Source organism: Sorex fumeus, unplaced genomic scaffold, assembly GCF_029834395.1.
Source record: "Sorex fumeus unplaced genomic scaffold, SorFum_2.1 ptg000081l, whole genome shotgun sequence".
In the NCBI taxonomy this organism is placed as follows: Eukaryota; Metazoa; Chordata; class Mammalia; order Eulipotyphla; family Soricidae; genus Sorex; species Sorex fumeus.
The window spans coordinates 18,282,178-18,303,355 of NW_026606138.1; the positions used below are offsets into that span (position 1 = coordinate 18,282,178).

The window sequence follows — 21,178 nt, forward strand, 5'->3', positions numbered from 1 at the left end:
AGCCTGGTGATGGTAGGTGCAGGCACCGGACTGCAGCCAAGTGTGCAAACCCCGGAGGACCCCACCCAGCTGTCTCCCTTGACAGGAGCAAGAAGCAGGAAGGCAGCCCAGAGGACCAGACTCCCCCAGCTCTGGGACTAGAGCATGCGCAAAGAGGCTGGAAAAGCCACATGCTGGTGGGCGTTTCCATTTGCGACTGAACCTTCCTGGCAGGGAAGAAGCCCTCCAAAGTGGTGTTCGACTCTGGCAAAGTGAAGATTTGCCAATGTGATAGGAGCCCAAAGCCCAGGTTCTGGGAGAGCAGCAAGAGGAAGGGCATTGGAGGGCTCTGGCAAGGACATGACCCCTTGACTGAAGGGATGTGTCCTTGTCCAAGGGGCCTCTCACTCCTTAAGCATCATCTCTTGTGCTGGGAGCGTGTGGGGGTGGGGTTCCGGCAGCATGTGCGCGGCCCCTGGTTCTCACGGGCGCCAGGGGAGCACAGCCCCTTCTTCCTCAGCTTCCATCTTTTTGGCTTCTGTTATTTTAATGAATCAATTAATTTGGGGAGGGGGTTTTTGGGTCACAATCCGGCGTTGCTCAGGAGTGACTCCAGGCTCTGCACCCAGGAAGTACTCCTGGCGGTGCTTCGGGGACCATATGGGATGCCGGGGATGGAACCTGGGTTGGCCATGTGCAAGGCCAACACCCTACCTGCTATGCTATTGCTCCGGCATCATTCTCGGATATTTTAAATGGTAGATATTCCCCGACTCTTTTGAAGCATACACGCATATATACATATATACATGTCTGTGTATGTATACATGCTTATCTAGAACCTTTGTGGGTAGTCAGTTTGGTTTGTTTGGGGCCACACCCGGTGGGGTAGGGAATAAACCCTAGCTCTGTGCTCAGGGATCACTCCTGGCTAGGGTGGAACAGCTCAGGCTGTCAGCCGTCACTTGAGCCCGGGAAAGTGGGGCTGTGAATTCAGAGGGCACTGGCTCACCTACAACTGCACTCAGGAATTACTCCTGGCGGTGCTCAGGGGACCATATGGGATGCCGGGGATTGAACCTGGGAATTCGGTGTGTAAGTCAAACGCCCTCCGCGCTGTGCTATCACTATGGCCCAGGATATGGTTTCTCTCAAGGCTGAGGCCGGGCCTACACAGCCCTGGTCACTACCATCACCCACCTTACTCTGCATCATCGCATTGGTGTTCCTGGTGTCCTCCAGGGAGGCCAGGGCCTGCAGGGACGCCTCCCGCTCGGCCAGCAGCTCGGTCTGCTGCGCCTCCAGCAGCGCCTGGTCTTTCAGCAGCCAGTGCAGCTGCCGCTGGAGCTTCGTGGCCTTCTGGCCCAGCAGCTCCTTCTCAGAGCCAAGGCTCTTCAGCTGCTCACGCAGGGCCGACTCCACGCGGGCGGCCTCCTCCTTCTCAGCCGTGAGCTCCTCGATCTCTTGCACAAGCGACTTCTGATCCCGAGCCAGCTCCTCGGAGGAGCACTGCAGCTTCTGGATGATGTTGTCCTTGTCCTTGGCCAGGGATAGGTTGTCCAGAACCAGCTTCTTGACATGCTCCTCCAGCTGGCCCCTCTCCTCCAGGCCATTGTTACACTCGGCCACCAGGCTGCTCTTGCTCATCTGCAGCTCCTCCACCAGGGCCTGCAGCCCCAGCTTGGCGACCTGCAGTGTGTCCTTCTCCGCGCCCACCCTCTGGAGCTCCTCCTTCACCGCCCTGCCCTCTTCCAGCACTTTCTCTTTCACCGCCTCGAGGACTTCTCGGTCCAGCCGCTCCTGCTGGCACAGCTTCTCTGCGGCCCACCTGGCCTCGATGACCTTCTCCTTATCCAAGCGAATCGCTTGGTTCAACAGCCAGAGCTTCCTCTGCTCTTCCCGCAGCGAAGAGTTTTTGGCCTCCGCTTCTCTGAGTTTCAATTGAAACCACCCTCTCTCGGACTTCACACAGAGCTTCTCCTTCGCCAGCAATTCATTCTCTGACCTCAGGGCCCTGCGATCCTCTGACATCAGCACCATCTCTTCTTTGGTCGAGCTTAATAAGCAAGTTAAGGACTGCAGAAACAAAAAGCGGGGAAGAATGGAAACAAGAATGAGATCAAGCAGGCACAAGCTAGCCAAGCACTTCATGTGGCCTAAATACCAGAAATGAAAATGGCAGAGTAGTCTTACCTGCACACGCGTGTATACGCGCACGCGCACACACTCACACACACACGCACACACAGACTCAGGATGGAGAGGCTCAAACACAGTTAGCTTCTTAGCGTCAACATAAATACCTGCCTATTTTGTGGATGGGGGCCCCACACCTGCTGGTGTTCGGGTCTCGCTCAGGGTACTGTGTTCAGGGATCACTGCTGGCAGGGCCGGAGGACCATACGGGATGCTGGGGATCAACCCCGGGTTGGCCGAGTACAAGGCAGCACCCTACCATTTCTACTATCAGCCGATTAGATATTTGAAATGCCGTCTGAAATGTTTCCTGACAGCTCCCCGGAAGGTGTAAGTACAGTTGCATCTTGATATTGGGGCGTAAGATTTTTCCCCCCACTTCAATTCTTCTATTATAAAATCCATCACTCTATCCTAGAAGGGATGCATTCAAAAACTAGTTTTCAATACAATTCAAAGAACTACAAAAAGTATTTTGTTTTGGAACTTTGTGCAGGAGGGGAAGGGAAAAGCAACCACTGCTTGTCAAACGATTTTCACAGGGACAAACAGGGGCAGGAAATGGACTTAGTCCCAAAAGTTATACACCTTATAGAAAATCCAGACGAATCCACCAAGCTTTGGAGACTGAAGTCAACAGTTTTTGCTTGCCAAACACAGTAACAAGTCTCAAAATGGAGACATTAGTGGGCCCGCTCGAGCCAATCGATGAGCAATGGGAGGGCAGTGTTTGCAGTCATTTGGGAGGGGCCCAGGGGCTCCAGGAGGACTGGCCGCACACGGGTCAGGGTCTCCCTCACCTGCTCTCCCTGCCCGGCAGCAACGGATTGTGCGTTTTCATTTCTGAGTCTCAATGTACACCACAGTTGAACCGCCATGTACTTTCCAGAACTTTCTGCAGCAAGGGCTATCTTCTCTGTCCAGCTCAGCAGCCATGAGCCGCAGCAGGCTACTGGTGTGTGCTGGGCAGCTGACCGCTGACGGCCATGTTACCGGAATGGGACTGACCTGAGCATGCACACGAGGCTGCTGGCCACAGAACTGGGCCAGCAGGTGGTCCAGAGAGGAGACGTAGCCCTGGCTGCGGTGCGTGGTGGAAAGAGGCCAGGCACCAACACACACACGGGCCACGGCCGCCATCAGCCGCGGCGCTGCCCTGCGCCCACCCACCTTGGCCTTGCCGGCTTGCGTCTTCAGCTTGGCCACCTCCCGCTGCAGGCTCCCGTTCTCCGCCTGCACCGCCTGCAGCTTCTCCTTCGCCTGCAGCAGCAGCTGCTGAAGGGCCTGCGGCGCCTCCTCGTGCTGCCCCTGGATCTCCACGCTGGCCTTGGCGTGCTCGGCCTGTAGAGCCTGGCACTGGCTGCGGCTCACGTCCACCTTCTCCTCCTGTGGGGAGCCGGGGGCCACTGTCAGCCGCCGGCCCCCTGCCCACTCCCAGCACACACGCACACACACGAACAAACATGAACACACGCACACACAATGCAAACACACAAACATACACACACGCACATGCACGGCCCCTCTCCTCTGCTCACCAGCATGCACACACAAACACACATGCACACACACATGCGCGCACACACGGCCCCTCAGCTCGGACAATTTCGTTCAAATTCTCCTGAAGACTACGAAGCGCTAGCCCCTTCCCCTGCAGCTCTTTGGCCAGGCTATCGGCCTACCAGAGTCACAAGGATGGAGTGAATGGACCAAGGAGACAAACAGGAACGGGAAGGGGAAAACAAAACAGAAAACACGTATGAGAAGCCCATGACCCAACACAACCCCGAAGAACAGAGGCGTCAGGGGAGCGTGATTGCCTGAAGCTCACGAAGCCAAGGCCTTGGCGCCGGCAGTTCTGGTGATGACTGTCTAGTGGTTATTGAAAACGGCCCAAACAGAGGCGTTTTCTAGACCTAACTTTGGCGTGACCAGAAAATAAGAAAGCCTATGAGAAAGACTGACTTTCCAGGGGCGGGGAGACGGCACAAAGGGCGGGGAGACGGCACACCAGGCCCGAGTTGGAACTGCAGTTGGAACTGCAGCACCACTGGGCGAGACTGAGATCGGTCCACAAGCTGAAAAGCCCCACTACTGCTGGGCGGGAGGACCCCAGAGCCCAGAGCATGGCTTGGCGAGGAAGAAGGAAGTAAGCAAGGGAGGAGGGAAGCTAAGGATAGGAAGGAGGGAGGGAGGAAACAGGGAAGAAAGGGAAAGGGAGGGGAGGGAGGGAATAAAAGGTTATCTTTTTTTTTCCTTTTGGCTTTTTCGGTCACCCTAAATGCTCAGGAATTTCTCCTTGGCAGTAACCCGGCCAGCTCACCGAGAGCATCTCGCCTGCACAGCAAGCCTGCCAAGCTCCCTGTGATGTATTCGATATGACAAACACAGTAACAAGTGTCACAATGGAGACGTTACTGGGTCCGCTCGAGCTAATCGATAAACAACGGGAGGGTAGAGACAATGACAGGGACCCTATGGGATGATGGAGATCGAACCCACGTGGGCCGCGTGCAAGGCAAACGCCCTTCCCACTGTACTATCACTCCGGCCCCCAAGATTTACTTTCTTGTCATTTCTTTTCTGTGACTTTAAAAGTTCGAGGGGTTTCAATATGAAATTTAAAATGAGGAACCTCTAATCCACTAGACAGCAGTCACCCGAACTTGACGTTTGTTTTATCTTGATGCGAACAAGTGGGTCAGCTATCCCCTGCTCTGTCCTAGGAATTGATTCCATTTGTTTCAGCCGGTGTTTCTGGAATGCCAGCCAAGGAGTCCTGAGTCCTGAAGGGAACTCCCAGGGATCTCGGGGCCCTTCTGTTATGTCTGTCAGTCCTGTCTACAAAACCCACAGCCCTTCCATCTTGGCCAACAGAGAAGTTTCTCCAACAAAGTGCCCAGCGTGGGGGTAGCAGGGGGGGGGGGTGAGGGCCCGTCCCTGCCACCACAATCCTATAGGAGGAAAAGGGCATCTCTCGGGGCTCCTTGGTGAGAACTGCAGCTTCCTCGGCTTGGCCCAGATCTCACTGTCTCGTCCTTCCCCAGGGTCAGGGCTACCATGAGAGTCCATGCCTGTGGCCAGCAGGGGGCCATGCTGGAAGGCGGACTTGGCCCAAGCACCTGTTAGAGGCTGAAAGGGATGAAATCTCTGCAGGGCTGCGCGGGGGCTTGTGCTGCAGGGAGGGAGGGGCTGGCAATGAGAAATACCAAGATGGGCCACATCACCAGCCTTGAGGGAGCTCAGAGGCTCAGAGACATCGAGCACCAGCTGGGAACTGAGGAGCCTCGGGGAGAGGAGGGCAAAGCCCGTCACACGAGCAGGTGGTCAGCAAGGTCAGGGAAAGACCCTCGCGGCCTGACTCGAGCCCAAGTGTCTGGGCGAACTCGGCGAGTATGCAGCGAGCCCAAGAGGTGGGGGGCAGAGGTTTGCTCTGAGGGCTCCTATCTTGTTTTCTCACTGGCCTCGTGAAGAATTCTCTGTTTCAGAAAGACCCCAGACGGGCCCGATTAGCCGGGGCCAAGGCTAGCACGGCATCCGGGTGCTGGGGACCAATGACAGCCCCAGAATCATGCCGACACCTTCTCAGTCCCCTCAGAGGGAACCGCACGGGACGTGACCGGGAGACCTGTCAGCACCAAGCCGGAACACGGCGGCGAGCAGACTGACACACAGCATGCAGGGAGCGAGCGTGGAAGTGGGCGAGGGCGCCCGAGTACCAACCTGCAGCTCTCGGCCCGCTTTGCATTCTCTAACTCCTGAATCTGCCGCTCAGCCACCTGGAGCTGCTGCCTGAGCTTCTCCATTCCCAATTGACCTTCGGAACTGGCCTTCCAGAGCCCATCGAGCTGCAAGAGCTTCTGCTGGCTGGCCTCCAGCTGTGCCGTGGCATTGGCCAGGGCCTGGGCTTGCTGACTACACACGGCCCGCAACCCGTCCAGGTGCTTTACCTTCGTCTCCGCCTCCTGCAGCTTGTTCAGGGCGTCCTCCATCTCCACCAGGTGCTGGTCCTCGATCTGCTCGAGCTTGGCCCGTGCAGCCTCCAGGCTGTTCTTCTGCTCCTGGGCCGTCCTGAACAGCCGTGACCTGAGTGTCTTCAGCTCAGAGGCATGGGCTGCACGCTCAGCCGCCTGCTGGGCCTTCAGGCTCTCCACCTCCTGCTGGTACTCGAACTGTAGCCTCTCGATGTGCATCTTGAGCTCGGCCAGCTCGGCCGCCTCGGCGCCCACGCCCTGGCTCACGCATGCCTTCGGCTCGCCCATGACCTGTTGGTGCGGGGCGATGGCCGTCTCCAGCTTGGACTTCCTCAGGGCGATCACATCCGCGTTCTCCTTGTTGGCATGGTCCAGCTTGGTCCTCAGGCACTCGTTCTCCTTGGCGAGCTTCTCAGAGGCCACCTGCAGGGACTTCACCTCCTTCTAGTGGGAAAACAAAATTTCCATGAACTTAAAACAGGAAGGAAAAGAAGCAGAAATAGAAATTTTTCTTTTCCAAACTGACTCTTTGCTTCTTCTTGTTTTAAGGAAAAGCTTCTAAAAAATGGGGTTCTAAAGGATTTGATTTGTGCTGCTCGACTGAAAATCAAAGCTGAGGCAAATGCATAGACCCGAGTGTCAGAACGAGAGAAAAACGCTCATCAAGAGCAGCCTCCAGCCCCAAGGAGCAGAGATGTGTCAGCCGGGCCCTGCCAGGTGCATGACCCCAGGTATCCATGTCTGATTCGGAGTCTCCAGCAGAAGTGGTCGCCGGCCAGGCCATCCCGCATCCTTGCCTGCACCCTGCAAGCCTCCGGGACCTGCCCGGGCTTTACCTCCAGGTCGCCTTTGGTGATGGACTCCTCCTCGACTCGGAACTGGAGGTCTTCCACTTTCCTGTGGGGGAGAGGGAGACGTTGTGAGGGGCGTCACTGCTGCCCCCCATGAGGGCCACCATCTTGTAGATGCGCCTGACCCAGCCCCCGGCTCCACACACAGGAGGGCTGAGAGAGTCGGGGAGGGCCAGAGCGAGAGTACAGCAGGCAGGGCGTTTGTCTTGCACGTGGCCGACCCGGGTTCAATTCCCAGCATACCACTGTGGACCCCGGAGCAATGCCTGGAGTAATTCCTGAGTGCCGAGGCAGGAGTAACCCCTGAGCATCGCTGGGTTGACCCAAAAAGAAAAAAAAGAAAGTCAGCGAGTCCCCTCAGCTTCGAGCACTGGGTGGGACCCGCAGGCTACAGGAGGAAGTTAGGCCGAGCCAACACCAGGTGCAGTGTCATATCAACCCTTTCTGCCTCGCAGCTAACAGAGGTGGTTAAAAACTGACCCGAGGCGCCTGCCAGTCCCTCCCAGCCAGCACCTGTCTCCACATTGGGACAACAACTGAGCCCCTGGGGGAGAAGCAGCCAATGACTCGGGGGCGGGGAGCGGGGGGCGGGGCTCCCAGTGACTGTCGAGTCAGCATGTGGAGCTGAGGGACTGAGCCAGGCACTGGCAGTGCCCCTGGGCACCACACTGCCGGGAGCCCTTCTGAAAAGGCGGTCTCGGCCAGCACCCCGTGTCCATCTGTCTGCAGCCAGGCCTCAGCCCCGCGTCCGTCTGTCTGCAGCCTGGCCTGAGCCCCATGTCTGTCTGTCTACACCCCGGCCTGAGCACCACGTCCGTCTGTCTGCAGCCTAGCCTGAGCCCTGTCTGTCTGCTGTCGTGCCCCATGAGTACTGTGGGTTTCCTCCCGCCTGGGACTTAACCACAGGGACTCCCACAGGGCCCCACTGGGTTAGGACAGTTCCTTGCCACCCAGCACAGGCCTCCTGAATACCAGGCCAGGTGGACACAGCAGGGAGGGCCGGGGGTGGCTTGGCTCCACTGAGCTCCCCCCCCAGCCCTCCCGCTGAGGCCGCGCTCAGGACTGGGCACCCGTTGGTTTCTGGTTCTCACAGCCCTGGAAGGCCAGGAGTGCCCCACCCGAGGGAGCCCCCAGCTCCGGGCACGGCCTCACCTCTTCTCCTCCTCCAGCTGGTTCAGCAGCTCCACCTTCTCCCAGTCGGTCGCTTCCAGCATGGCCCGCAGCTCGTCGTTCTTGGCCTCCAGCTCCAGGACGTGCTGTAGAGGCAACGGCGCGTGAGTGGCCTCGCCCGCCCCCAACAGCCCTATGTGGGCTGGCATCACCACCTGTCACCACGGCAAGCTGAATGCATCTCCCACCTAAGCTACGGCATTTCTGGAAGGCCAGAGGGGAACCACACCACGAAAGCACCGGCGCGGACAACTCGGCACTCCCTAAACCCCCACAGGGCGAGCAGAAGGCGCATGCGATCAAACCACGCGCCGGACGCCACCGCAACGACGGCAGACGGGGACCCACGGCCTCTGCCTGCACCGCCTGCACCAAGCTCGCGCCCAGCCTCTACCGCAGGCGTCTCTCGGCCCCGGCACTGCCGTCTGCACAGACGTCACCTGGTCGTGCCCGTTCCGGCCAGGGCCAGCTCCTGCTCTATCTCCCCCATGTGGCTCGTGGCCTTGGCCACCTCTGCCCGCTCTAGGTCCCGCTCAGGCCAGCAGCTTCTCAATGTGCTGCTGCTTCTCCTTCAGCGCCTCCTGGAGGGCGGTGGTGCCAGAGATCTTGTGGGCGTAGCGGGAGGAGGTTTCCGGCAACTGCAAAGGAAAAAGAGACGTGAAGGGGATGGGGCCGGCCGACACGGGCATGCTCGCGGTGATCCTCGGCAAAGCACATGGAGCAGTGCTGCATCCTTGCATATGGGCCAGCGACTCTCAGCAGAAATGTCATGAAACCTTCCCGAAGATCCTTGGACGGGACCTGGGCTCCACTGACCTCGGGCCTCGTGGGAATCCAGAGACTCTTCTGCAGAGCCGGAGGCAGCCCCCTCCACAGCCCGCTCTGGCCTGAGCTTCCTTAAGGATGAGCCCTTGGCTTGAGCTTGAGGCCAGCTCCAGCATCTTCAGCCTTGCAGGTCCGTCAGGGTCTCCCTGGGCAGCCTGTCCCTTCTCTCTTCCTCTTCCTTCCAGCTCACCTCGCTCTCCCGGGCACCCGCCCCATGCCTGAATAGCAGTAACCAGAGACTCTTGTCTCTGGGAATGGCCCCGTGCCCCCGGGGGTCACTGGGTGTGACCCTATAAAAGACCCCTGTGCGATCTGCCTTCGAAAATGGGAGATGAGAGGCTAGAATGATAAAGTTGCGGGAAAGGAGCTGGCCTTGCACGCCGCTGACCCGAGCTGGATAACAGGTACCCACCCCATAGGGTCCCGAGCCCACCAGGAGTGACTCCTGAGTGCAGAGTCCATAGTAAGTCCTGAGTATTGCTGGGGCATGGCCAAAGTCCAGGGAAAAAAAAGGAAAAAGTGGTTCGAATGTGTGAGGGCTCATGCCCAGCGAGCAGGACAGCAAGGGCAGCTCAGGGAAAGACCAAGCACAAAGGGAAGGAGAGAAGAGGCAAAGACAGTGAGGAGGGGAGGGGAGTGGGCTGAAAGGCTGCGGGGACCGGGGGTCCTGTCCGTTCTATCCTGGGCTCGTGGTCACTCATGGTCTCTCTGCAGACCCAGATCCCTCTCTGCACAACGGCCCCTGCAGGAGGGGATAAGGCGGGACCTGATCTTCATTCTTCGGGCACATGGTGGCGGGGGCTGCAGCGGCGATGGCCAGGACTTCCGCTCCTTCTGCCCGGCCATCCCTGTTCCATCGCCCTGCTGCGGTCCAGCCGCAGGTTCTCTTGCCGCTTCCCCGCATCATCTGAGCTGCTGCCAAACGCCTCCGACGGGCCCAGCAGGGCCCAGGCTGTCCAATGCTGCTTTGCCTGCTGGGAGCTCTCGAGCCACCTAATTCTGTCCGGAGAGCGGGATCATCCTTGCCTGTGCGTAAGGACCTGGCCGTGATTTCCCGATACACTTAAAGTATATCTGATCCGATTAAATGCCCTCCCGAGGGCCAAAGAGTCTGTTGGGGGGGTGGGGGAAGGTGCTTGCAGAGGTTCAAGATCCAGCACCATCAGGAGTGACCCCACCCCCCAAGCAGAGAGCCAGGAATAAGCCCTGAGCACCCCTGGGTGTGGCCCCAAAACCAAATAATAACTAAAATTTCTAGGAGCACACGAGCTCTCGGGCCAGCCATGTGCAGTGCTCTCGGGAACTGCAGTCAACTCGGATTTCAAGGGGTGGCTGGGAAGAGCTTGCCAGCCTTGGGGGTCTAACAGCAAGACCCGGGCTCAACCCCCCCTCCACCGGGAGCAGCCCCCAAGCACCATGCCTGGAGTCCCTGAGCACTGCCAGGTGAACCCCAAAGAGCAAAAATAAAAACTAAGAAAGGCGGGCGGCGGTGTTCCCTGAGCCTCCTGGCCTGAGCGGGTGGGGCAGGCCAGACGCACGCGCTTCCTGGGCCCGAGACAGCTCCCTGAGGAAACCAGCACAGGAGCGATGGGCTTCTTTCAGCCAACTATGGAGACGAGACTGTGAGGTTCAGGCGCCGGAGCAGGGAGAAAGCAGCACCCCTAGCATGGGGGGAGGCCCGTGCTGAGGGGCTGGGCAACGTCGGGGCCATGAGCTGAACTCAGGATGCTGATGCCAAAGCCTCTGCCCTGCGCGTGGTTTGTGAGGCCCCAGGCTCCATCCCAGCAAGGCCAGGCCTTCTGTGGGAGCCTGGTACCTCAGAAGAGCAACTCAGCCAACAGACGAACAGGGAGGCCTCCACAGGGCACGCACGGACCCGTGTGCATGTATGTATGCGTGCATGTATGTTCCGGTGGGCATATCAACACGCACCTGTGTGCATGCGTGCGTTGTGTTTATGCATGTATGTGCCTGTGTGTGTATACCCATAAGCCTGTGTATATACGGTATGCACTACGTGTACATGTATGAGTGACTGTGTGTATGAACGCTTGTGTGTGCACTTATGGAATTATGTTGTCGAGGTATACTTCCGTGAAGTCACACAGAATCTTTCTATATTCCTGTCATAGACGCTAACGGTGATGTTCAGTTTAGGAGTGAGCTCCACCCTGCATAAAGATATGCAAGGCAGGGGCCAAAGAGCTGGAGAGCGAAGCCCCAGCGCTGCCCAGGCTCAATCCCGGAGGCCCGCCAGGAATAATCCCGAGCACAGAGGTGGGAGAAAGCCCTGAGGTCTGCCAAGTGTGACCCCAAAACAGAACAAAACAAGATAGCGGGAGGAGGCTGGAGATACGGCTCAGGCGTAGGGCTCTTGCTTGGAGGTGGGAGGCCCCGGCACAACCCCAGCACTGCAATTGGCCCCTTGAAGCACTGTAGGGTGTGGTCCACAGTCAAGCAGAAAAACAAAACCAAATTCCACAAATGGGCTGGCTCGCGAGGGAAGGAGAGGGGCTTCTGAGTCTGCTCCCCTCCTAAATGGTGAGGCGAAGGGAAGGAGGAGTCGGACTTGAGGATGTAGGTGGGGCAGGGAAACCTGGTGGTGTTCGAGCAAGACAGGACTGGCCCTAGGCCTGTGCCCACGGCGCGTGGCCTCCTGGCTCCCGTTCCCATGTCATCTGTTTTGTATCTTCCGTTGCACACACACTCACTCCCTCCTCTTCCGCATCGAGGGTCAATGCACGGAGCAGAGGCGGCGGCAGGAAGCGCAGCCCCCAGCAAAGCCAACCCCCTGGGACACCTTCTCCATTGTCGGCCCATTTTCCTGTGGACAATATCTCAGGGCACCCTTGCATATTCAGACACACTTTAGTGTTTATGACTCAGATAGACGTGAGAGGAGAAGCCACGAGGCCCCAGCTTTGACTTGTGGCCCCGCAATGGACAGAAGTCCAGGCCACTCTGCATGTCGGACAGGGGTGCAGAGGGACAGGAGGGAGCAGGGAGAGACGGAGAGAGCAAAGAAGCAAGACAAAGTGCCAAGCATTCCCCAGAGTCTCTGGGCCCTGCTCTGACCCTCAGGAGCCCCCTTCAGCTACCCCACTTCATCCCTAAGGCGGCCTGAGACCAGAGAGGAACCCTGAGCACCCAAGGAAAGGCCCTTCCCTGCTCCTGTCACCGGTGGTGGCTGGGAAACCAATTGCCTGCCACCCGGAGCTGCTCAGCCCACGTGCTCCTGCTCCGCCTCTCGCCCCTGGGGCTGTGGGAGTCTGTGGGGGCCCGAGCACCCCGCAGTGGTTGGGGGCTGCTTACTAGTCCCGTGCGGCTAGGCCTGCTGCTCACGGATGAGGCCCCGGAGCTGACAGAGCTGAGCGACGAGGCCGAAGGACTGCGCTTCAGGCTGGCGGGGGTGGTGGCCATCACACGCCTCACGGCGGCCACCTTGCCCTTGGCCGGCGTGGTGGACGGGAAGCCAATCTTGGTGACTTTGTGAATGGGAGCAAACAAGCCATACTTGGGCTGACACTGGAAGTACCTGCGGACAACGAGGAGGGGGGGACAAAAACACCTTCGGCAAGAGACACAAGCGCCGACCCAGAAGTCCACTGAGTCCCACAGTCTCACACCCCCACAAACGAACACACTCCCACAGCCCCACATGCCCACACACTCACACCCCAACAAACACACTCACACACGCACCCCAAACAACACTCCCACACTCTCACACTCCCACCCCAACAAACACACTCACACTCACACCCTAACCAACACTCCCACACTTCCACACTCTCACAGCCCAACAAACACACTCACACCCCAACCAACACTCCCATACTCTCACACTCCCACCCCATCAAACACACACACTCACACCCCAACAAACACTCCCACATGTCCACAGCCCCACACTCACACACACTCACTCCCCAGAAACACTCATACTCACACCCAAACAAACACACACTCACACTCGCACCCCAACAACACTCCCACACCAACACACTCACACCCCAACCAATACTCCCACACACCCACAGCCCCACAGTCACACACACGCACACCCCAACCAACACTTGCACGCTCTCAAACCAACACTGACACGCTCTCATTCCCCCGCAAACACGCTCACACCCCCACCAACACTCTCATGCCCACGACCCCACCAACACTCTCACAGCCCCACACTCACACGCTCACATACACACTCCCTCATACATTCACACCCACACTCGCTTGCATGCCGCCCACCCCCACCACGCAAACCAAGGGCGATTCCAAGCAGCCTCCCCGGCATCTGAAGGGCGACAGCAGGCCCGGGGGGTTCCTGCGGCCCGAGCACAGCTGCATGTGGGGGCCCCAGGCTGTCCCCACATCCCTGCAGGGTCCCCGAGTGCCACCGGAAGTGGCACCGCCTAAGAACCAAGTGAAGTGGCCTGCAGTCCCCTCAGCGCCTCCCGGGCACCGTGCATTGCCCCAGGCTGTCTGGGAGGGCAGGGGGACCCACCTCGTTCCGGCCACGGCACCATCGTTCTTGCCCAGTGGCTTGTCCAGCTCTACGCCGCACCAATCCCCCTTGGCGAAGTCCGTCTCCCCGAGGAAGCGCACCACACCGGCCTCCATGCCTCCCACCTGCCGGAGGGATGGAGGGACGTGGGTCAGGCACCCTGGACTGCGCACAGCGCCCCCACCCCCGCAAACGAACATTCTGGCTTCAGAGTCGGGATTTCCTGAAGAAACCCCAAAGGTTAATGTGCCATTTCCCCCCACAACCCCTACAGGGTGAGCAGACGCTGCTGCTCAGTGTCCATGCAAGGCAGCGGCATTCACACCCACTCGCTGTCACCGGTGGCCTGGCTGACCACACCCCCGGGAATCTCTGACCCAGGCCAGCCACCTAGTGTGGCGAGGGGGTCGCTGCCCCTTGGGTGTGGGAGCGGAGCACTGGCAACCCCACCGCTGGAGAAAAATTAAGCCAGAAACCAGCTAAAGGAAAATGACTGTTCTCGTATCTTAGCAGAGTTCGATCTTCCAGTTCTCCTTCACTATGCCTTGGCTTGACGCTGGGGTCCCGGGACACAGAGCAAAACAGAATCACAGCGCTGGACACTGACAGGAATGCTGACAAACAGGGCTGGAGCACCGGGGGAAGGGCACTGGCTTTGTGTGCGACCACCCTGTGACGCCCCAAGCAAAAACATCGAAAACCAGAGAAATAGAACCGATTTCCAACTTTGTTCATTGGTTTGTTTTTGAGTCACAGTCAGAGTGCTCGGGGCTTACTCTTGGCTTGGTGCTCAGGGATCACTCCGGGATGTGCTTGGGGGACAGTACATGGGACCAAGACTTAAACCCCGGGTCAGAGGCGTGCAAAGCATGACCCCTCCCCACGGCATGACCCCTCCACCCTGTTTTGGCTAAACTGGTAAAACTGGCAGCATCCCCGCACGCATCCATCATGCTGGAAACTGCAGGACCAGGCATCCCGGCTGCTCGTGCTTCCACCCAAACTGCGAGTCTGGAGGAGCTGATGGACCAGACAGGCGAATGGACAGCCACCTGCGACCGCTGCCCTCGGCACTCACCAGCACCCAGTCCCCGAGCTTCAGCTCCCGCTCGGCTTTCTTGAGGGAGCCGGCCTCAGAAAGGTTGGAGATGGATTCGCTGGCCATCCTGGTCAGGCTGCTGATGTGAGGGGTGGCCGGTGATTCCTTCGCGGGGGGCTGGGGCACCTTCTGGGTGCCGGCAGGGACCGGGAAGGCCGACAGGGGCGGTGTGGCCCAGGCGGCAGGCGCTGGCTGCTGGTCGTTGGTCTCATCGTGGGCCTGCAAGCTCCTACTCAGCTTGGACGGCCGGGTGAAGATGCCCTTCAGCGGCTCGCACTGGAAGTAGCGCACACCCGCCACCGAGCCGTCGTTCTTGCCCATGGGCTCGTCCAAGACAATCCCGGCCCACTGACCAGGGGCAAACTGGGTCTCCCCGAGGAACTGAATGAATCCAGGCTTGTTCCCGTTCACCCAGACTCGTTCCCCGACCTGAAAGTCGCCCACAAACTCCTCCTGCATCTCCGAGGAGGGGGCGCTGGGGGTTTTCTCCCCAGGCATGGTCTTCTCAATGGGAGCAGCCGCTGGAACAACAGAAAGGGTCAGAAGGGTCAGAAGGGACAGGAAGGGCCTGTCCAGGTCCAGTTAAAGTGTGGTTGGGGGGAGGGACACCCAGCAGTGCTCGGGGCTACTCCTAGCCAATGACGGGGGCTGCTTGTGGCGAAGCCTGGCCAGGCCTGCCGTGAAGCGGACGTGCTCACCTACTGCAGCATCCCAGGCCGCAGTCATACTTTGGGCAGCTCAGGGGAAATCTTTGGACACACCCCGTGATGCTACAGACCAAGCCAGGTGAAAGCTCGAACCCAGTGTCTTATTTCTGCTGTGTCCACTGGCCCATCTTCTTTTTCTTTTTTGGGGGGGGAGCACCCTAGCCAGTGCTCAGGGCCTATTTCTGGTTCTCCGCTCAGGGTCACTCATGGTGAGGTTGAGGGTGGAGAGTCACATGGGGTGCCAGTTGCCCTCCCCACTGTACTGTGGCTTTGGCCGGCAATGAGGCCCTCTAGTCCAGGTGAGTCCACCTCCCTAAGCCTGTCCCCAAGCCCGGGCAAGGAAGCTAGCAGTTAGGAGGGAGCGTGTTGGTCGCCTCAGCTGTCACCGGTTGCCGTGACACTAAACTCACAGAACGTGACACTCGTGTGTGAGAGCTGTGCCCAGAGCCACGAACGTGTCTACAGCTCAGGGAGCCCTTCCCGGGCGAGGAATCGGGATGGGGTTCCCGGGTGGGAATGAGTCTCCGTTGGCCTGGGCTGAGCGCACTTACCGGCCGAGGGTGCCTTCAGGGCCCAGCTCCCATGCTTGAGGATCTTGGTGGGGGCCTTCAGCCCGCTGGGCCTCAGCAGACTCATGGTCAGGCGGTCAGACGCTGACGCGGCCACTACCAGGCCCCGACCATCGAGCCCACTGTGGGGCCTTCTGAGGCACACTCGTTCTCAGGACTAAATCTCTGAAGAGCAGAGGAGAGAGTCTGTCTCAGGCGAGTGACCACAGCAGCTTCCGGAGCCCAGAGAGCTGCCAGTCTGGCACTCACCACCCCGAGTGTGACCCCCAGCCTCCCGCACAGCCCCCTGGGCCCACCAAGTGTCATTCCTGCGCAAAAACTCAATCCAAAACAGACAAACAAACAACTGCAGATTCAGGGCCAGAGAGCAGAGGGGACAGGTACTTGCCCTGCGGGCAGCTGACCCTCACGCCCTCCCTGCCATCACTCCCACCACCAAACACATTCAGGAGCCAGAAATCATCCCTGAGCACTGAGAGTGTCACTGACCACCTCCCCGTCCAGACACTGACGAGCCGGCAGGCGACTCAGCAGTGATGGCTGGTCTTGTGTGTGTGTGTGCGCGTATGTGTATGTGTGATAGGCCCGGGGTTACACACAGAAGCTAAGGCAAGCAACAGGCACACTTTTTTCGATGGGCTGAGAACTGCCAGGGAAATGGGCCCAGCAAGACCGCGCCATGGGGGGCTGGAGAGCGATAGCACAGTGGGAAGGGCATTTGCCTTGCACGCGGCCGACCCAGGTTCGATTCCCAGCATCCCATATGGTCCTCCAAGCACTGCCAGGAGTGATTCCCGAGTGCAGACCCAGGATTAAACCCTGTGCATCACCAGGTGTGACCCAAAAAGAAAAACAAAGGGGAGCAAAGGAGTTTTCGGCGTTTCCTTCATTCCTTGTAACGCTGCCCAGGTTGGATAACCACAAGCCAGTATTAACTCCATTTCTTAACCCACAGAACTGAGGCAGACAGGTAGATGGGGGAAGCGTCCCCATGGCAATGGAACTCCGAGAAAGTCAACAAAAGCTTCATGGCCACCAAAAGACCACCTGAGGGCACGGGACCCAAGTTCTGGTCAAAATTAACCCACATTAGGAAGCCCAGAGCAGGCTGGATCCCCCGAGGGAATAGGAACAAAGGCCAGGAAAGGAATTTCTAAGAGAACCATGGACCACTCAACTCTACCCCCTTGGCAACCACCCTAGCAATGGACTCTAGGTAGCTAGAAACTCCCACCAGGGGCAGCCTGGGGAAATCCCTAGATTAGCCACCTTGAACCAAGGGAGGGCGCTCATGTGTGCCCGAGCCCAGGTACTGCTCTTGCCTATGAGGTCCATCATGTCACGGGCTTCTCCCCTCCTGAGGTGTGGACTTTCGAACTGAATGCAACCTAGCAACATAGCATGTTCAGTGGCTTTCTGCACCTCTGGAGAAGCCGCACTCTCTCTCGAGCGTGTTACTCCCTCCCTCCTTCCCCTTCCTAAAGGCCTCCAAATATAATGTTTCTGCTTCATGCTCATCTCCTGAAATGCTTTTCTGCGAGTAGGACAAAGGCCCGGGGGCCTGAGGAGTCGAGGATCGACTGCCTTTCCCTGAAAAGGGCAATCCCTCCCTCCGGCCCAAGACCCCGGGAAGGCCTAGTGGGCGTCGTGGGGCTGGCGGGGCTCATCGCGCTCAGCAGTGCCAGCGCTTCAGCCAGTCCCGGGGGAGTGACATCTTCTCCTCTGCTTCTCATCAGCCCCCGATGAGGGCCCACTGACTTCAGAGTCATTCCATATTTCAATAGAGAAGTCCGCAAGGGGCAGAGAGGCAGGACAGTGGGGAGGGCACTTGCCTTATATCCAGTTGTCCGGGGCTCGATCTCCGTCAGCACAGGGACGTTAGCCGGCCAGGGTCACCCCTGGGCACAGCCACGTATGGCCACCCCACCCCACCCCACCCCCAGCCCACCCCCAAAAATATATATATAACTAGTAAAAAACCTTAAACTAACTAAAGATTCAAAACTATCATACACTAAAGAACTGTTAGAGAAAAAAGCCGCCCGCACGCGGGCAGAAAGCCCAGAGGCTCAGATTCACCTGTGTCACACTGCACTCGCAGCTTCAGTACTGAGCTCTGCCAAACAGGCTCGTGCCAGTCTCGTGGAGAGACTGAAAATGGCAGTTGGAGTCTAGAATTTTCTGAGGTAGAACTAGAATTCAGCAAGGAGGAGGGCATCATGGGCCATTCTTAAAGGGGCAGGCGCCACCCTTCGTGATGTCAGTGTGTGGTTGAGGCTCCGGAGGGCTGCCCGGCAGACGTCAGCACTACATGGCCAACGAGCCTCTGGTCCCTGCGGGGCCCAGTTCTGGATCCCCGGGCCCTGTGAAAGTGGTTTCAGAAAACTTTTGACAAATGTTTGTCAGTTACAGATCTCCAACTGAGGTCATTCAGCATCCCCCGAGTGGGACCTGGACCCAGTGACCCTGCCCAGGGCCCTCCTCAGGAGCCGGGCCAGGAAATCTGTGAGCCGGGGGGGGGGGGGGGGGGCGGGCGGGTGGACAGAGCGACAGGGCAGAGGCCCTGAGCCCGACCCTGACAGCCCTGCTCTCTGTGACCCCAGTGCTGTGAGCAACACTGGCAGCACCTTGGCCAGGGAGTGGCCCAGCCCACTAAGGCCTGAGAGATGTACAGAGGAGTATGGCCTGGCCTGCTCCAGATGGGACACAAGCTGAATGAGTGCGGGTCCCCTCGAGGATGAGTGAGCGGGAACCGGGGAGTGGGGGGGAGGTGGGGAGTGCGGAGTGACCTAACCTGGGGCCTGAGGACGAGACATCTGATGGTGCTCAGGGCTGACTCTGATCCAGTCATGGGAGCTCATCCTGGCAGGACCTGGGTGGGGAGGGATGTACAGGGTGGGGTGGGGTCAGCCACAGGCAAGGCAGGCTCCTTGGCCCTGGGCTACCCTTCCGGGCAAGGATACCTATTTTCTTTCTTTCCTTTTGTTTTTTGGGACACTCGGCAGTGCTCAGGGTTACTCCTGCGTCTGCACTCGGGAATCACTCCTGGCGCTGCTCAGGGGACCTATGGGGTCAGCCATGCACCAGGCAAGCGCCAGTCTTCATGTCAAGGTGCCCACGAAACACAGTGTGCAACAAGGGACTCTACAGAGAACGTCAGGGCCAGCAAACGCTACGTGGCAATCAATCAATTCTGAAAAAACACAAAAAGATGCAAAAGGAGGGACTGGAGTGAGAGCACAGTGGGGAGGGGTTTGCCTTGCTCACAGCTGACCAAGATTCAATCACCAGTCCTGAACACTGCCAGGAGTAATTCCTGAGTGCCACATCTGGCGCTGCGAGGCTGAGCCAGGGGAGGGCCGTCAGGGTGAAATCAGCACTCGAGTCACACAGGGTTCCGTCATTCAGGAGATGGCATGAATGCGTGCGTTTATTCAGAGCATAAGTACAGACTTAAGTATGTTTCCACAGCCTACCCAAAAGAAGGAAAGGGGATGGGACATGGGAAAGTGGATGGGACAATGAGCAGAGCCATGCACAGTTGGCCAGCCACCTGGTGACCCTTTCGGCATAATGCTATTGGTCAGAACGAACTGCTTTGATATAGCTTTGACATATCTGCAAAGATTGTGCTGTTCCTCATACATCATTTACAAATCATTTACGAGGGTGCATTTTCCCCAAACTGAAACCTCCTGTACTGGGAGGTTGCCCAGCTTTGAGCGGGACAAAGGGGGAATGAAAAATCAAGCATTCTTTTACTTGGTCAGTAGGCAACACTGAGCATCACTGAGTGTGACCCAAAAAGTCAAAAAAAAAAAAAAAAGAAGAGAGAAAAACAGCGCAAAACAAAATGTGTTTGAGCCTCACTGTCTCCCTGAGACTTGAACACTCAGTGCCGTGTGTGAGCCTAGTAGAGTCTCCGGCCTGAACAAGCCCCCACCCCTCCCTGACAAAGATGCTAGCAGGCTCATGCCCTGGAACGTCCCTGCTTCACACAGGCGTGGCACATGGGTCCTGGCCTGCTAGCGGCCGGCAGTGATTCGCCAGGAAGCAGAAGTGTGAGACTAAACATGGGTCAAGTCCATTCCTTCAGCTTGGAGGGGAGGAATGTACGAGAGGGGGTTTTGAGCACTGACTCACAAGCATGAGGTCCTGAATCCAAGCCCCCGGGGTCAACCGTGCACCTGGCACAAACCTGGCAGCTCTGCTGTCCCAGCACCACGCAGGAAGGGGGGTGACCCCAGGGGGAGGGCCACCGAGAGAGGAGGGGGACACCACAGAAAGGAGGAGTGAACTCAGGGCAGGAGTTGAGGACTGCAGGGCCGGGAGCACCGGGCAGAGAGCATCCCTGGGGAACAGGAGGACACGCGGGCGCCCTTGTCACTGGCCACTCGAGGCAGTCGCACAAGCTGTGTGCAGACCCATGAGGCTTACAGGGCGCCAGGGACGGGGAAACCCCAGCAAGGATTTTTCTTTAAGTTTTGGGCCTTGGGGCCAGAAGTCTAGTACAGCGGGGAGGGCATTTGCCTTGCACACAACTGACCCGGGTTCAATCCTGGCATTCCATAGGGACCCCCGAGCACCTCCAGGAGTAAGTCCTGAGTGCAAAGCCAGGAGTGACCCCGGAGCACGTCCAGGTGTGACCCAAAAACAAAACTACAGCAGAGCAAGCAGAAGGGCACGGAAGCTCCGAGCCACGGAAACGCCGAGGTTGGTGCCCACTCGCCACCGCCCCCTGGCAGGCCAGGCCTGCTGCGATCAAGGTGCCCGAGTGTTTCCAGACAGGATCTGCCTCAGCGGCTCGGTGCGTCATCTCAGCCTATCACCCAAATCGACTGGGATTGACTCTGGTTATCTCAATGACTGGTTATCTTGGGCATCTCAGGGGCCAGCCGCCAATCCCCGTCCTCCCACCTGCCCAGGGCGGGATCAGGTGTCAGCAGCTGGGCCCTGAACACCCCACCTGCCCGTCCAAACACAACGCGAGCCCAAAGGCCAGGCTCGCCCCCAACTCGTAGGACACGACCAAGCTAGGGGCCCCGGAGAGCACTGGGCCCGAGGATGGGTCCCAGAGATCCCCAAATCTCCCTTGATCGACGGCCCGGCCCAGCAATCTGCATCAACCACCGGGCCCAAACTCTTTGCTTTCCTTCTGCTTGCTCAGCGAAACGTGGAGGGGAGGAACTCCAAATTTTTTTTTTTTTTTTGCTTTTTGGGTCACACCTGGCGATGCACAAGGGTTATTCCTGGCTCTGCACTCACAGGGGTTACTCCTGGCTCTGCACTCAGGAGTTACTC

At 58.4% G+C, this 21,178-nt stretch overlaps 1 pseudogene; it reads right to left on the reverse strand.

Moving 5' to 3' along the window:
* Positions 1-5,990: 5,990 nt before the first annotated feature.
* On the reverse strand, positions 5,991-15,944 carry LOC130038912 (CAP-Gly domain-containing linker protein 1-like; annotated as a pseudogene).
* Between the last annotated feature and the right edge of the window lie 5,234 nt (positions 15,945-21,178).